The 18,394-nt window shown below is 36.8% G+C and overlaps 1 long non-coding RNA gene across 2 annotated transcripts; it reads right to left on the bottom strand.

Moving 5' to 3' along the window:
• Positions 1–4,856: 4,856 nt before the first annotated feature.
• On the bottom strand, positions 4,857–7,626 carry LOC136266584 (uncharacterized). 2 transcript variants are annotated; one of them, XR_010706173.1, is made up of 3 exons: positions 7,413–7,626; positions 5,343–5,441; positions 4,857–5,112 (listed from the first exon to the last, which is right to left on the bottom strand). It is a non-coding gene; the product is annotated as an uncharacterized lncRNA (long non-coding RNA). The 2 variants fall into 2 exon arrangements; XR_010706174.1 differs by having other exon boundaries at positions 5,343–5,484.
• Between the last annotated feature and the right edge of the window lie 10,768 nt (positions 7,627–18,394).

The following is an 18,394-nucleotide window of genomic DNA, read 5'->3' on the forward strand; positions in this document are numbered from 1 at the left end:
ATCACTTAATTTAGCCTTAAAACAACCTTGATTGCTTGATAATTTAGCACATATTTTCGTAAATGCTCGTTTTGTTTGCAAGTTAGCTTAATCAACACTTTCGAAGACATCTTGATTGCTTGATTGACAGTATTCAGTGCTAATTTACCTCTTGATTGATTTTGATCCCAGTCGCAGATGGTTATACAGGACTATTGGTAGTGACTACCCCTTGATTTGTAAGTAGACAGGTCTCCCAATGTTTACAATACCCTTACCAGGTGAAGTCACGGATGTACTACTTTAACCACAAAAGCTCATTAAAAATTAACATTGCATAAGTGGTTCAGGTCAGAATTTAAACATGTAGCTAATTGTATCTCTCTCTGAATGTGTTTCCATCACTCTCTCTAGCTACATAATATAACACACGAAGTGTGCTTTGTACATAAAATTTTTGTGGTAGTCAATCTCTTGTAGCTATTCGAATATAATATGAGTTGTAACAATTATAATAATACTGTATACTAGGGATTATGGAGGTCTGCATTTTCTCACGTAAAAATGTTGACCAGAAACCAGCTTCACAATACCTTCATGGTGCCTTGTAATTGGCGGTATAGGTTAGGCCAAAAGTGCCTTCAGTAAAACCTGAAACACTTTTACAATTGGTTGCCACATTTTTTCCTTTGGGTGTGCACCTGGTTTACTGAAATTGTTTTCATAAAAGTGTGTGCGTGCGTGCGTGCGTACATGCGTGCGTGCGTGCGTACATGCGTGCGTGCGTATACCTATCCACCTATGTTTGCCCGTATGCACCCACGTGAGCAAAATCATAATAATGGTAAAGCAGCTTTTACATAAGAAGTAAAAGTGAAATGAAGTCTGTATTAAACTTCTGCACATGTAAACTTTGCTCTGAGGTGATTTCTTTCCGGCGGTCTGAAATACGGATGTGGCGACTCTCCGCAGACTTTGTGAATTACCTTCCCTTCGGGGTTTTACAGACAATTAACAACTGAAAAACAATGGTGCAGACGTTGTAGACTACTAGGAATAGCCTATCGTACGCAAACGAAAATGAAGAGCAGCTTTGAGGCTTTGTTGAGAGAATTTGTGGGAAAAACATGATAGTCAAACTATAAAACAGTTTAAAAGGTACTTCTGTACATAATATGTTGGTAAAAGCGGTTTGTTTAACAAGCGCTTCCTTAGCAGTGCATAGCAACGCCATTAAAAGAATTACAAAAATTTCATGAATTACAAAATACAAAAATTGCATGCTAATAACAATGTATTATTTCACAACCAAAACCATAGGCGGTGGAAAGGGGGGGGCTGAAAACCGCGATGAAGATCGAGATACTCTAATAGAGCAGTCACTCTAATAAAGCACACAGTATTAGAGCAGTGTGTAGCGAACTATGTAAGGATTTTTATGTAGTTTATCAACTATGAATGCATAGCTGGTGAGGTGGGCAACTATTGTCAGCTGGTTGCGACCTTTTTTTTTTTTGGTCTCACCATACCAAACCAGAGACTAAGTCTGGGTCAGCCCAGCCCCCCTCATATCAACTACTTCCTCCGCCCCTGACCAAAACTATAAAAATAGTAATACATAGTTGGTTAATTCCAGATGTGTTAGCTAGCTGCATGACGCCTGGTTTTTAGAAGTAGCACATCAACTTGTTTTAATTCAGTAGAATTTTCTATTGACTGATTGCCTGACTGATGCCTTCAGACAATGATAATGGCTAAAGCTACAGGCTTGATATTTTTCACTGTTTGACATTGCTCAAGCCCAACAGGTGCCTTTTGGCATACTGCAGTACATACAATGCATGCTTCATGGACTTCCAGGGGAGGGGTGTACCTGCATCCTCCTTTGTGTTCCATTCATCTTTGCTGACAGTACAAGGTGTCAACAATTTGCAGTAGCATGTAATGGAAATCGTCTGTATTTTCCATAGTGGTTGCAGAGGCACTTCTCAAACTGTTCTTCATTTGTATTGCTGTGAAACGGATATATCATAAACAGATATTGCCTGTAGTGTCTCTCTAGTAGCTATGAAGGTAAGTCCCTACACAATTCAAACAGGAACTTACTCCGCAAACTTCTGCACACTGGGATTTAAAATATTTAAAACCCATATACTTGGATGACATCATTGCTATAGTATTACACTCATAACGGGATATAGCTATAACTTGAAATTTAACAATAATAAACTATAAATTATACTCTACACTGAAGGTTACAAGTACACTACTTAGGAAGTGTACAATACATTGTATCATATACATGGCTTAGCCTGACAGAAACTATACTGAAACCAAAGCATAATGGCCACTTCACTTTTCAGATAGTAATGATAGTTGGGGCATGCGTTCACATGATAGCATTAAGTCCGACACCATTCTTTCTTTTGATGCAGCACGTGTGGTTTCACCACTCATAATAGTGTTACAATAACTAGGAATAACAACAGTAAAAAGCATAAATTGTTATTGGATTATTTGTGTGTTACTGTATATGGGATATTTGTCACCGTTAAGAGGAAAATCCATGCCCAAGCAACACGAATGCAGTGATTAATTGAATCATACGGTTTCATACCTATGTTGTTATTGGATTATAGGCTCCAGAACATTCTTTTAAAATGGCTATGATTTTAATGCTGGCACAAAAGTTTGACTACAATAGAACGGACACTTCCTGTAACTGACACCTCCTGATTATAGACACTACACCATGGTGCCTGCTATACTCTCATTTTTCGCAGCATATAGTACAATGGACAACTCTTTAGAGACAACCTATGAGTATCCCTGTCATGCATTAAATACAATGCCCAAACCTTGTGGTCCCTACTATATAGTACTATTCTACTGTATGACTAAACCTTGATTTAAAATACAATAAAATTTCACAGTGTAGAACTGTACTGTAACTTCATTTACAAAACAGCTGCACTGAGTACTCACATGTCTTGGTCAGTATAGCTCAAGTTGGAAGGACTTTTGTGGAGCTAGTGTACCATATACATACAAATTTTTGAGGGACGTAATTTTTGTGGATTTCGATTGCTTGGGCGTCCATGAAAAACCAAAGGGTCACTAGCTCTATGCTTTCTAATAGGTAGCCTCAATGTGATCCTTGAAATAAAACTGCAAAAATTCTAAAATTTGTCAACCTGCAAAGATTATATCCCTTGAAAATTCATATGTGGTAGTGTCTGTATTACAACTTTTGCGTGTGTATGTGCGTGTCTATGTTTGTATCTGTCTGTCAGTCTGTCTGTCCAATATACCACTACATATCTTAGGAGAAGGGTGATACTGTTACCGTATCGGATAAGAAAAGGCCATGATACCATCTAGAGTTAGATGACAGCTGATTCATAGCATCATTCTGTTATTTCCTGCCTTCACTAATGTGACAGTAGAACCTCATTTTAGCATGTTTTGCCAACCTACTTTCCAAAAGAAATTTCATTTACTATCACTTTATTCATTAAATTTTTAACGTACAATCCATACTGTTTGTACCGTGATATACCGCCTCATAATGTATGTACAAATTTTGGAGGTGTGGGATTTTCATAATAGCAGTGAGAGTTGTGTTTCTAAGATAGCTTCCCCTGTTGTGTGCATCCAAATCTTATAAGGATGATTTTTTTATCATCAATGAAATTGACAGAGTTTATCTGTTGTGCATACACATGTGGTGCATCGTGCTTCAGTGACTGTTTTATTAGAGTGTTTTGTCTGTTGCATATGTGTTCTTTACAAAGAGCATTAGGTCAAAATAGAAAAATAGCAACTTATTTCACTATTGTTTGTAGTTGTTCAATTAGTTACCACTAAGCCTTGGTCTGGTTGTTACAATTTACGATTTAAACCTTAAATAAACTTCCAATATGGGATGAAATTCCTTGTCTGCATGTCTTCTGGTATCAAGACTCACGGTAGTGAGTCACGAGGCCTAGAAGCACAAAGCGCGTGCCCACAATAATATAAACACACGACCACTACTGTGAGTCATTTACATGAGGGATCGATTACACAATCTTTTAAAATCCGCATGGCGAAATCTCAGGCTTACTAAAAGATTCCACCTCGAAACCAGGGACATGTAACCTTTGTATAATGAGTAACTACCACACGAAAAGGCAGGCGAATTGTTGGAGTAGCTTGTTCCATCGCCCACCCATTTACCATGCCTTCATTAAATTATTTATTCAAATGTGCATCGTTCTTTTTTTCATTTTCTTCGTCATCGCATCCCATTGAAGTGATTTTCTTTCAACCATGAAGTCATATTGTAAAAAGGCTGCGGCTATCAGGGGCTTTTTACACAATGTATCTGTGCATTTAATTTCGCTAAAAGTTGTTTGTTAGTTTATGAGATCGCTTTTGTGCTCTTTGAAGATTCAAACTTGCCGCCATGATGTCGAGGTGTGAGGCGCCCGCCTCAATTCCCAAACAGCGTGGAAGTGATCATGAAGGAAATGGGCAAGGTCATTGGCCATAGCGAGCTGGCTGAGTTGATGGACACTGTGCTGTCAACTCTTGGTTTAATTGTGAGCAGTCACTGATTTGTTTTAATTCCGCCACGGTATGCCTCCACTGACTCGTCAGCGTGACTCCGGCCCATGCAGGGCCGTACATAGCAATAGCCAGCTGTTTCATACCTACTGTAGTGATACAGTTGAAGTAATTTACTGCTACATTACCTTCGCACGTCTCTAATCCCGCCCCAGCTCTTCAGTGCCTGTGAAACTTCAGTGTTGACTTAAAAAGCCAGCATCAGCACATCACCTTTCAGTCACAGCACTCGTAGACCCTCATGCAACCACCCACAATTATGGAAACTCTTTAATGATAGCATGATATATTGTAATAGTAAACATTTACATTATGATGATCCCATAAAATTTATAAAAAAAAGAAGAAAAAAAGACTACAGTAGCACAAGAAGCCAGATACACTAGTGTTTGGCTATGAAGTACCACCAAGAGGTCATAATACAGTAGTGGGATCTTGGTACCACATATTGTTTTTTCTTCACCATTTGCGTGATTTGTCCATTGACCATAAACTCACCCGCCAACAGTCACATCAGTATCCACCCTGCATATACAGAAAGGGATACAGTATGGTAAGGCACAGCTAACTAAAAACATGTAATCATATAGTCAGACTAACGTCAAATATGTATATTGTGTGTGTAGCATATGTGTGTACATATTGTTATTCAAGCTGAGTATGTGTCTAGGCCAGTTCTTAAAATCCAGGACCCTGCCATTGTCCCACACCTAATATGCACTACACACATACACCAACATTCCAATTATACTCACCACATGTTGTAGTTGGACTTCAACCAGCGTACTTTACAAAAGTCTTTATGGTCAGGAGGTCCTACGTAGGTTCCTTGGGTTGATCAGATTGAGGCAGGTCTTGTATGGGAGGAGACAGCAGATAAAACAGTGTGACTAACACCTATACAACATGAGCATCACATCATTTTATACACATTAAAGTGGGCATCCCACATAGCCATTCCCAAGATGTATTATTCAGCATACTGAAGCTGGTAGCAGTTGATGACCAATTTTGTAATATATTACTTGACCAGTTTTGTGGTTCTCACCTATATGCTACATTGTTGACATAACAATTTTTGTTGCTAGGAGACATATAAACTAGGAGGGACTAATGGTTATAGCATAATGGTAAACAAGTTACAACAGCAAAGGAAATTTTATAACCAGCAGTGATCTAGTTGATAGAGACAATTTGTAGTTTCTCCAGTCCTTGTTTGAGAATAAGCACATTAGCTGCTATAAGCACAACAAAAGCAGCCTAAATTTTAACACAAGGTTTATGATGCGAACTCATTATGCACCTAAGAATGTGTTGCCCCACCACCCCCTTTGGATGTAAGTGGGGTTTTACAAGGGGAATTGACATGAAACTGCTGCCTCACTATGGGGGACAATCATTCACTAAGCACCCAAGTAATTTTCTACGCTATGTCAAATCCCAAGTAAAGCACCACGTTGCAACTGGAGCCAATGGGTGGGGATTTGACACAATAGGTTTGCCCTACCATGGGGCATTTAACATTCGGTTGTGCCCACTATAGCCCCATATATGCCTGAAGGGACGGGTAGTGGGGCAATACATTGATAGATGCATTACAGGGGTAAATAGATTAAGCCTGTACCTTGCGGGCCTAAGCATGTTCCTCTCCTGTTTTGAAAAATAATCTTTTATTGCCTGGCCCTAACTGAAGTTTGCCTGACACCTTCAGCAACACAAAAAGCTGTCTAAAATGGTTAATTTAGCTTTGACTATTGGCAAACTACAACACTCAACAATTATATCAGAGTATACATAACTCTATATATCTGCCCAGTTACTATACAGTAGGGTCCATGGTTGTCTCAGATCTGCACATATTATCATCACATCGATCGATTGATGCATAGTAATTATGGTATACTGTATGTACGCATTGAGCTGAGCCCTCAAAAATATTAACTTATTAGCTTTGTAGTATTGACTTACTTGCTAATCATTCAAATGCCTGACACATTATTTATAGCCAAAGTTTTCACCATACATTATAGGAAGCCATAACAGTATATAGCCTTATAGTCTTTCCTGAACTCAGTGGTGATGGAAGCATTTGTCTGCTCTTGACAACTTTGTTGTCATCACCAACCATCTGGTTGGTTGAAATGTTGAGAAAAAATCTTTCATTTTTAGCTGTTTTCTTACTAGGGTTCAGCTTAACTTGTTCGCGGTCTGACCCACACAGCTGCTAGAACAAGCCAGCTGCAAGGATCTGGCCTACAAAAACTAGTCTCGCGTGGCCAGACCGCTTTTTTCCGTATATTGGGTGGGGAAAAAAGGGTCTGGTGCAACTCCAATAGCTGTTTACTTCTGAGCCGTCCCCACATTCCGGGGACGCTAATTGAATAACATTGGTCACAAAGGAGGTGCCATGACGTCAGTAAGTTAACTAGAGATCTGTTTATCCTTTAAACGAATCTTAATTTGCTCCGATGTCTCTTTTATAGCATCTTGAAAGTTAATCCTCATCGTGTAACAAGACTCACAACCGGAGCAGGAGTGTAGGAATACTTCATAGTTTTACTGACGTCATGGCACCTCCTTTGTGACCAATGTTATTCAATTAGCGTCCCCGGAATGTGGGGACGGCTCAGAAGTAAACAGCTATTGGAGTTGCACCAGACCCTTTTTTCCCCACCCAATATACGGAAAAAAGCGGTCTGGCCACGCGAGACTATACAAAAACATGGATATATAATCCCAGGAAGCTACTATGGCGTGGGGAATTCCTGTCTAAAATTACGACAGTAGTTAAATATCCGTTTACAATAACTTATACACGAACTTACTCGGCAATTCGCTGGGAGGATAGTGTGATGCATTCAACGCCTTCATGTCCATTCCGAGGCATACATTCAGCAACAACTCGCAGCCGATTCACCTCCACTTGTTACACACAGAGACTAGTTATATCACCAACCCACCACTTCAGGAAGAACCATTAAGATGGTAGCCTCGACTTTGTCACTATCCCCGGTTCTTATTTTCACGTGTAACATCACGCAAAATATCACGTGCATGAGTTCTTGAGAGAAATTTGAACGAGTTTTCTCTTAGCAAGTCACTTTAATAGCGCTTCTAAACACTGAACTTGAAGGAAGCTTTTGCTACTGATTTAGCTAGCTAATCTGATACTGAAGCTGTTTTTATGCATGCATGCAGTGTCTCCTATGTATAGTAGCCAATCTTCAGTATTAAACTGTATGTTCTCAGTCCATTCAACAAAAAGTAGTGATATCCTATGCCAAAAACAGCCCAGCTGTAAAAAAAAGGTGAGGCCAAGAATGCACAAGTACATGTTCATGGAGTAACTACAACCAAAAGACATGATATCAAAATCTGGCCAAGAAAGCATTTACAGTATAGGCACTTTTATGCATTCGTTTCCTATACTATGATGCTTCACATTATCACATCCAGCTAGCTGTACATGTGTGCTTGCAATATAAACAATACTACTGAGATGATAAAAGATGATTACACTGCATTGTTACCAAAATTAATTTAACTAAACATTTACAATTGGTTTCTACTTGGCCATCTGAAACCAATTGTAAATTTTTAATTAAATTAATTTTGGTAACAATGTAGTGTAATCATCTTTTATCATCTCAGTAGTATTGTTTATATTGCAAGCACACATGTACAGCTAGCTGGATGTGATAATGTGAAGCATATAGAAAACGAATGCATAAAAGTGCTTATACTGTAAATGCTTTCTTGGCCAGATTTTGATATCATGTCTTTTGGTTGTAGTTACTCCATGAACATGTACTTGTGCATTCTTGGCCTCGCCTTATTTTACAGCTGGGCTGTTTTTGGCATAGGATACAGTGTTTCATGCCTTATTTATTGTAGTCGCTCTGATGAAGAAGATATACCGCAACTTGACAGACCTGGAGGAAAGCCATGGGGCATTTGAGGTTAGCTACTGAACTATATTTCATATTTTATTACTTTTTAAAGGAAATGCCCTCCATTTTAAATTATGTACTTGTTTGCTGGTTTCAAGATCTTTTCCCAAAAGGAATATTAAGTGTATTTGTTTATCTTCCTTATGGCCTTATGGCCTACCTGAAAATTCTTGTAGCAGCTAGTCACAAATAAACATTTTCTACAATTTAAACTGTAGTAACCTTGTACTAGACTTTAAAGTAAGGTCTCCTGGCCTACGTTTATAACCTAATGTCAATGTATCTGTACCACCTAGGCTGTGATAAATTAAGTTGTTCTATACAACAGAATTCTGGACCTCAACCTCAGATCATCTTCAACTTTGGTCTCTTTCTTACTTTGAAGAAGCGTTTAAACATATATCCAAGGGTATGTTCTATTATAGTGATTGCATCTGGAAACTGGAAGATGTATTTACTTGCTATCAAAATGACGAATATATTTGTCGATGGTGTATGATCTATAAGAGTAATTGAACAGAATGCTGTATATAAAAATAGTCTGTAGTACATACAGAGCCATGACTGTAAATAACCAGTGCTCGATCAATTTCTCTCTAGCTCAGTACAAATGAACAACCCAAGAGTGAGTGTGCTCTATTCAATAAAAATGTGTTTGTGTTCTATTTAGCAGCTTACTATCTGTTCATTGCTGATATTTGTGTCTTTTTACCTATGTGATGTGTTCTATTTATGAAGCATACATACTAGAGATGCAACAATACATCGATATATCGCGTATCGTATTGTATTAAGACAATATTGCTGTATTGATACAAAGTCAAACAGTATCGATATATTGTGTATCGTAATAATTATATCGACATATTGTGGCTTGTTAACATGGCTGACAATCAAATTATTGTACAACTGAATAGTATGTAATGCTTCTCAAAGAAAAATTAGCTCACTTATTTCTTTAAAAAACAACATAGACCATTGCTTAGACTACACTTTGTATCGTGCAATATATCGCTGTATCGTGATACACCAGAGGCACTATATTGATACGTCTACACACTGTATCGTTGCAACTCTAATACATACACACTATGAATGTACTTGTGTATCAGACAGTAGTTTAGTCTTGACAAATTGGCACATTTTTTGTGTGCAGGTGGCCAAGACATTTGAAGTTCATAATGGAAATGAAGACACCTTCAGAGAGATGTTGCAGCATACAGGCACAGTTCAGTACTCAGGCCAACTTTGGCTTCTGCACCTGGACAAGAAACCAGTAACAAAGCAGGTTACCTATCTATGAACTATGTATATACACAAATACTTCTACAAAATTGCATTCTGTTTTTCTGACCAAGACTGTTTTGAAGTATTACAATTGCCTTGTTGCAATGGGTTGCTTATATATTAAGGTGATTGGTGATTGGGACTAACATTCCCTCTTACAAATATGCATAGCTTACTTCATTACTTTTGTTGTTAACGTAACGGTGAATCCAGGGCATTGGTAATCCATACTCTACCAAAAGTGAATGCTCTATTAGAGTATTTCATTAACAGCATTGACTTCCCACCAACTAAATGTTTTAGCTGTAATTAAGTGCTATCAGGATGCACAAATTATTAAAAACAAATACCACTGTACAAAAGCATTTCTTAGTAAGCTATAGAAGTGTTGTACATTGACCTGCCAACTGTCCTTGTCAATTTCACAAACTTCAGTCTTGCCATCTAATCTATTATAATAAACTACACACACAGAGAGAAACAAAATTACTTCTACATCATAGGGTGGCATGCACAGATAATACAAATAGTTACTTGGGTGCATGATTTTGGTTGACGGTAGTACTTCAACCAAAATGGTATGTTGGAATGTTTAGTTTGAAGGGGTAGTAATAATTGGGAACTATATGGCAATCTGTAAACAAACTAAATTAGTAATAGTACAGCGTAAATTGTTGCATATAAATTAATCATATACAAAAGGCTACAACGAATGTCAAATTCAGTGTCTGGATATTTGGATGTCTTAATACCAAACTATTTGGTAAAATGCAAAAGTGCTAGAATTCAGTTACACATTGCCACATACATGGCCACTTTCTATGAAATATATGCAAAATTAATGGTGGTTGTCTTTATAATCAATTTTACATGGCAGAATAGTCCATCTTGTAGAAATATAACTGGTAACCAACACCATTTCCATTGTAAACGCTTATAATGTACTAGTAGACAAATATCCAAATAGTAAATTTCAGGCATCCAGATAAAATCTTAATGAAGGAACATACAAACAAATCAAAGATTTATTACATACAAATTTTCGAGAGGTGTGATTTTTATGGATTTTGTAATATATTATTATTGTTTATTGTCTGTCTGTGAAGTTTTCATCCAACAAAACTAGCCCTGTGCTAACCCCATAGATTGCACCCCCTCAAAAGCTGACTATGCAAAATTGACATCCACCAGCCTTGAAATATTCAAAAATAAATTGAACCATTTAACTATCTTTCTTTTTTTTGTACAGTGTATACTCAATATTGAATTTGTACAGTAATAATAACAATAACAATAAATATATTCCTCCTGTGTTGTTTGCTGTTCTAGCAACACTATATCTATTCGGTCAATTTCTATATTCCTTTTATCTGTTGGTAATGAATTGTGTGTAACATTTTGAAGTGAGTTGTCTGATGTATCAGATGAGGGATACAGTAGAAGATCCGGAAGTTTTCAAATAAGATACAATATGTAAGTGCTACACTGTCAGAATTGTGCTTGCTGGCTGTTGATTTGATTTGAGACACCGGACTGTATTACAGTAATTAGCTTTGCATTTCCAAAGCAGTGTAATGCACAGTTCAAAATATCTTCTTGAAATGTTTAGCATCAGTTATATGATCGCTTTGTTTTGTGCTGCATCTTGCTCCTCATTATAATTGCACGTCTAGCCGATGAAACTAATCTTTTTTGCATGCAAAGTTTGTGCCTTCCCTTGTAGTAGGATTTAATTCTCACTACAGGGGTTAATGTGGGGGCTGGGTTAGCTATTGCCCTCCTCTCCCAGGTTTTTACCTAAAATTCTGGATTAAGCCCTGCACTAAATTATCTATGAAGACCTGACATGGTTTGCATGTTCTTGCTTGGTCACATTACGTCTCCATTTTCTTTCAATGTGGTCTGCACCATCACCAATGAAATTGGTGTAGCACACATCATGCTGCTTTTCAGCCACATAAAACCCTTCCAACATAATGATGTGTAACTCCATGGACTGATTCATGTTCCTTGTCACAACCTTTGCACATACCTCACAAAACTTGTTTCATACGCCAACATACAACAACTTTTCAGTCAAAGCATTGCATGAATACTTACGTGTGCATTCACACCATTGTGTTACTATTTGCTTTTCTTCTTTCCCTGCAGCTATATTAGTGACTCCTCCAAATTGTTCACCACCATTTACCAGTAACCTGTTCCATGCAAACAGCTGCTAAATTATCGGTCCAGTGTGCTCTGCCAGTACTTGTGATCTGCTGATTAAATTTTGCAGTTCATGACTGAATCTAATCCATCACGATCTTTTTCTTCAGCACACCAGGTGAATTTACCATCTCCAATGGGAAGGTCAGTACTGTATCATATGTTGTGTTACTTCATGTACATGTTGCTTAATGGCTGCAGATTTACTCAGCAATACCTTCACACTCTCAGTGAGACCATACTTCATGGCTCTGTAACATGTGGTTCCGTAATAGAAGATTCAATAACAGATGGTTCCATGGACACAGTGTTGAACAATGGCACAGTTCTGCAGTGCAAGACTGTGATGTTGCATTTGTGCTACCATGCTTTATAGTTGTCCTGTAAGTATGCCACTTATCAGTTAAATATACAGAATGCCATTGCATTTATCTTTTATTTTCTGCTACAGAAACATTCCAATGTCCATTACAATGACACCTCTGCCTTCACTTGCTTCCCATTTTACAAAGCTATTATGTGTAAGTGTATGTGTGAAAGTCATCTTATACTAGCGATGCTATAGAATTTCAGATGCTTAATTTCACATGGGATCAATGACTGTTTGCACCATGCATGTACTGCATAGCTAGAAATTTTTGAGGGATCACGAAAATCTAGAAAACATAATTTTTTTTTGTGGTAAGGTAATAGCTACATGTATCAGCCTCAAACATTCATGATCATATTTTCACGAAGCTATATTACTCGCGAAAGTTTCATTCCTCAAAATTTCCGGTTATACAGTATAATATTGCTTACTTGCAATTTTTAAAATATTTAGTACATTACCACCTGTAATTAGGCTGAGCCTAATATGCTCAAAAATTTGCCAATTATATATTCCTTCCAGAAGTTTTACCTATTATTCTCATATCTATCTTATCATTCCAATAAATCTTCTTATGCGTCTTCTATACCTTATTTGGTTACTGTATAATAAGAAAGCAGTCCATCTGTAACATCAGCCTCCATGACTTGTAGGTATATAGATAGGTAAAATAGTGTTCTTTATACTCTTTGCAGTCCCTCTAAGCTCTACAATTGCCATTAAATTATTGCCAGTGTAGTCAACTTTACTGAACAAATGTTTTGGACGTAAATTGTTGATTATTTATGGCTTAAGTGTCACAATGGGTCACTGGAGAAAATAATTTAGCTACTTATTCATTTAACCGCACAGTTTAACTCATAGACCATTCCGTGGACTCACAAATCTGATACACAAGTAAATTGCTGATACATATTGCCTTACCACAAATTTTTTTTTATGTTTTCTAGATTTTCGTGATCCCTAAAAAATTTCTAGCTATACAGTACATACATGGTGCAAACAGTCATCGATCCCATGTGAAATTAAGCATCTGAAATTCTATAGCATCGCTAGTATAAGATGACTTTCACACATACACTTACACATAGCTATGTAAAATGGGAAGTAAGTGAAGGCAGAGGTGTCATTGTAATGGATGGCAATATTGTGACATTGCTTTGCTGAGTAACAGTAAATATAGTAAAGTAAACATTTTCACAGTGTGCTTGTACTATATTATTAAATTATCAGTTGTTTTAGTAGCAATACAAGCATGCATTTCTTTCAATTAATTACTTCCATTACCATTTCTTATTAGCACACTTTAATAATGAATATGACATAGTAGTAGTACAGTACTGAAATGACAGTTTCAACTACATCAAGGTGGAGATCCATGAGAACTGATAGCTACAATAGCAGAAAACTACATAGTGACAGACAATGTGTGCATATATAGCTACATGAGGTTGTAGAATTTAGCTATAGCTTTTCAGTAGCAGTGGTACAGCTATATATATATATATATATATATATATATAGCTGTACCACTGCTACTGAAAAGCTATAGCTAAATTCTACAACCTCATGTAGCTATATATGCACACATTGTCTGTCACTATGTAGTTTTCTGCTATTGTAGCTATCAGTTCTCATGGATCTCCACCTTGATGTAGTTGAAAACATACTGTTCATTTGAACCCTCCCTGTACACTTCTAGCCACAGACCTTGATCTAGATTGATAGAGCGTGTATAGGCCACAGGGGTAATCACTCCACTATCAACAGAATTGTAGCATGAACCCCATTTTTAATGGTTAGGACAAACTGTTCTGGTGGGATGGAAGAGTTATGATTCGCACCAGGAAACGTTTTCATTGATAAGGCAGTAGATCCCATTATTGCTTTCATCCCTTGACAACGATCAGCTTCTTCTCGCATTTCAAATCCTACTCCATACAATTCATCAGATACAAAGAACTTAGGATCACTGTCTCCACTCCGTACTCCACTGTCTAGTCCAATAGTCGCTACTACAACAATATCAGCATCAACAGAGAGTAAATTTTTCTTCAGCAAGGGTAGTTTGAAAAGTAGACCATAGCTTGGAAAGCCTGCTCCAAAATATAGTGCTGTAGCATTGTAAGTATAAGAGGAGGCAATGTCTGCTTTGCTGACTATATCACTGAGAGTATACACCTTGTAAAAGGGTATTATTGTATCATATCTCACCAACTAGATAGAAATACAAAATTCAAGTCCTATTAAATCTCAGCACATATTGTACAGTATACGAACCTCACAGTTGGCTTGTATGAAAAAGCACAATGAAAGTCCAAACACAAGTTGAAACATCTCAAAGAAGCTGATTTATCAGATGTCAACAGTCAGCAAACTCAAGCATTTATATACAAACAGTGGCTCTGATTTTGAGACAGCCGTCTGATTATTAATTAAACTTAGATTTGATTCATTTTGTCTGCTGAAGCCATTTATCAAGTGTTGGTAATGTATCTTTGTCATATTGTATACATTATGGTGCATGTGTTGTCTTACCAGGAAACAAGCACTATATATATATATATATATATATATAATACACTACATTCAACATTGATCACAATTAAACTATAGGAAAGAGTGTAATAAGTGACAAGACAAAAATAAAGCTTGCACTTGGCTATCCCTATCCTTTGCGATTAGAAACGGCTTTTTATACTGCATGAAACATCCATTGTACTTTTGTTAGCCACTTTGGTATTCCCACAATTTGTAATCACTATATAGGTATATCGAAGAACCCTCATAATTGCTTGCTCACCATTGTAATAATAAAGTGTGTTTCAAAACAACCACAATATTCAACTTGAGACATTTGCAGGATAAGGTGCCCCACTACTGCTACTGGCACCACAAAATTATTGGATCAGACTGATGATCTTGTATTTTAGAAATTCAGAATGCCCGGCAAAATCAGTGTTAATCAAGAGACGCAGTAGTGTGTCATGCATCCCAAGCAGCCAGCACTAGTCATCCCAAGTAGCCAGCACACAACACAATTCATTGGCAGCTAGAGGTCCCAACACTATGTAACTAATAGCTACACCATTTAAGTGTTTTCTAAAGCATTTCCAAATTTAGCTGTTTGTATCACATTGTGGATAATTTCTAATAGCTGAGTTTTCTAATACTACTTGATTAAGTAACTGAACCCACAAGTATCTGAACAACAGAAGTAATTGTTTTGTTAAAGTATTTCATTAACAGGAGTTTATTCTATTAGAGTAAGTGTATGTTATATTAGAGTAGTTGAACAAAGCTCTGTAAATAAAATGAATGAGAACTTATTTTAAACACTTTTGTGATCGAACTGGCATACAGGTGTTTGGAATAATGGCTGTAGCTGAGCACACACATAGATGGGATGATCCCAATAAAACAATCTTTCCTTTTTAGATCAACCATTCCTGTATAATTTAAAACCAAACCTAAATTATGAATCTGTAACTTATAAGATCAAGAGCAAGGTATGGTTGTTACTTTGTTGTCATACTATATCCCATTGTAGGGACCTGTGAGAATTTGTTTATAGGGAGTAAAATCTCTCTACCATTAGGTTATAGTTATAGCATCCAACAACATGGTTATCTTAGGACTATATATCTAAAGTTACTCACTACCAGCCATCAACCCAAGCATAATACACACCAATGCCTCACACCACATACAAAATCCTTTCAAGTTTGATCAGTCCATGTACTGTGGTGATACAACAGGTATATACCAACTTGTTTCACCAGTATCATCAACTGTTATTGAATCATGTATTCATACCATATATGGCCATGCACATACATACTCAAAAAGACTTATGTCTATGTGCTAATTGTTAGTGTAGCTGTGATAAATTTATATGAAGACTCAATGGCTATAAATTAATCAAGAACAAGAAATTGTGGTGAGTAGCCATGAGTCCCTTATACCTGGGGAATACCAGAATCTGTATTACAAAACTGAAGTTGTGCAATTCATACATAGCTCGATCATATATGGTCATACTCATGTATGTGTGTCAAGACTTATTATGTCTTATCATTAGGTAATTGTTGGTAAATACACTATTATTTGCTCTTGCCCACTCTTTTATATGCTATATTCTTCATATAGCACTCATGGCAGTGCTTTTACTAATACATATGATGTCAAAAATCAGGCAAGTTACATCTTGGTTACATCATAACTGGTAGTCATACAATGCACAAGTACTAGACTGAACATTAACAGTTTCTTCAAATAAATAGAAATACATAATATTATTTGTGTGAAATTGCTATACTGCATCTGGAAAGAATGGTTACCGTGACTACAAGAAATGATTTTTAGTTCTATAATGACTAATTCAAGCAGTAGATAACTCAGTCAACACATGGAAGCCTAAATGATTAGAGGTGCTTTATACAATTAGTCTGCATTTAGGTCATATTAATATAATGCATGGGAAGGAAGGATGTGTTCACTATAATCTTGACATATTGACACTCCAGTTATTAAGTGTATTTCCTGTTCAGCCAATGGAATCAAATTTGGCCATATGCCAATAGCCAATGCATTTCTGCAAAGCTTAATATTAGTAATACTTGAGAGCACTGCATGAATTAGTAAGCAAACCATTTTGGTGGATCCCATACTAGCAAACTAATTGGGGGAAGAGTGTTCATATACTTGAAAAGTACGTAAAATCAAACATCCATACATTATATACAGAACATTGCTCAATTACTCTAATAAAACATACACTTGTTGATAAAATACTCTAATTGAGCAGGCATTCAGATAGTCGAACATTTAGTTAATAGGAGTTTGGATTATCAACGTTCCACTGTACACTGCTAGTGTCACAGCACAGGATTAGAACAAACTTCAGACTTTAATGGCTTTAGCTAGCAATAGTCCACTGCGTGGGTTGGTAAATTTGATGTGCCGCATCTTGTTACATATGGAATCAAATCATCACATCAATCCCCTAGGTGCACCCAACAACATGGTTAACCAATCCACACCAATGATACATGCCACAAAAGCCTTTCAAGTTTGATCAGTCCATGTACTGTGGCGATACAACAGGTAAATACCCAACTTGTTTTGCCAGTATTATCAGCTGCTATTGAATCATTTATTCATAGAGTACTCAAATGTTCCTTACCATATATGGCCATATACTTACATGTTCATAAAGACTCAATTCTAAGTGCTAATTGTTAGTGTAGCTGTGACAAATTTAAGGGAAGACTCAATGGCTATAAATTAATCAAGAAACAAGAAATGTGGTGTGTAATCATGAGTCCCTTATACCTGGGAATGTTTATCAGAAAACTGAAGTTGTGTACTTCACACATAACTCATCACATTATAGCACCAAAATTATTTTTTTCAGTTACAGTAATCATTCTCTGCAGGTGTGGTATAACAATTTCACACAAACTACTGTGTGTGTCCCCCAAGAAAGGTGCATTATTAAATTGCCAAATTTGTTTACACATTGTATGTTCAGGTTGGCATGACAACCAGTTATTATGTAGCTAAAGTATACGGCTTACCAGCTTTTTGACAAAAACAGATAGTCACACAAAACTAAGCCATTACAATGAAACAATGTAGTTAAGTAGAGACTTTAATGTATTACTCAGCTAGGGAAAGAATATTATTAAACAAAGCGATTTTTGGTCTGTGTGAATTGGACAACTAAACAACTTTAGGTTTGTCACAGTATACACATTCTGGTCTTCCCCAGTATGGGGGACACACCACAATTCCTTGTAATGTATCTTGATTAATATATAAACGCCAAATGTACCAACAATTAGCCAGACAGACAGAAGTCTTGAACACATGTATGGATATGGCCATAGTATAATGATATTAACAGCTGGTCAAATTGGTAAAAAAAAAAATTGAGTATGATCCAACATGAGTAAAACCTGAATGGCTTTAGCCTTATGTGCAATTCACC

The sequence above is a fragment of the Dysidea avara genome, chromosome 9 (assembly GCF_963678975.1).
Source record: "Dysidea avara chromosome 9, odDysAvar1.4, whole genome shotgun sequence".
Classification (NCBI taxonomy): domain Eukaryota; kingdom Metazoa; phylum Porifera; class Demospongiae; order Dictyoceratida; family Dysideidae; genus Dysidea; species Dysidea avara.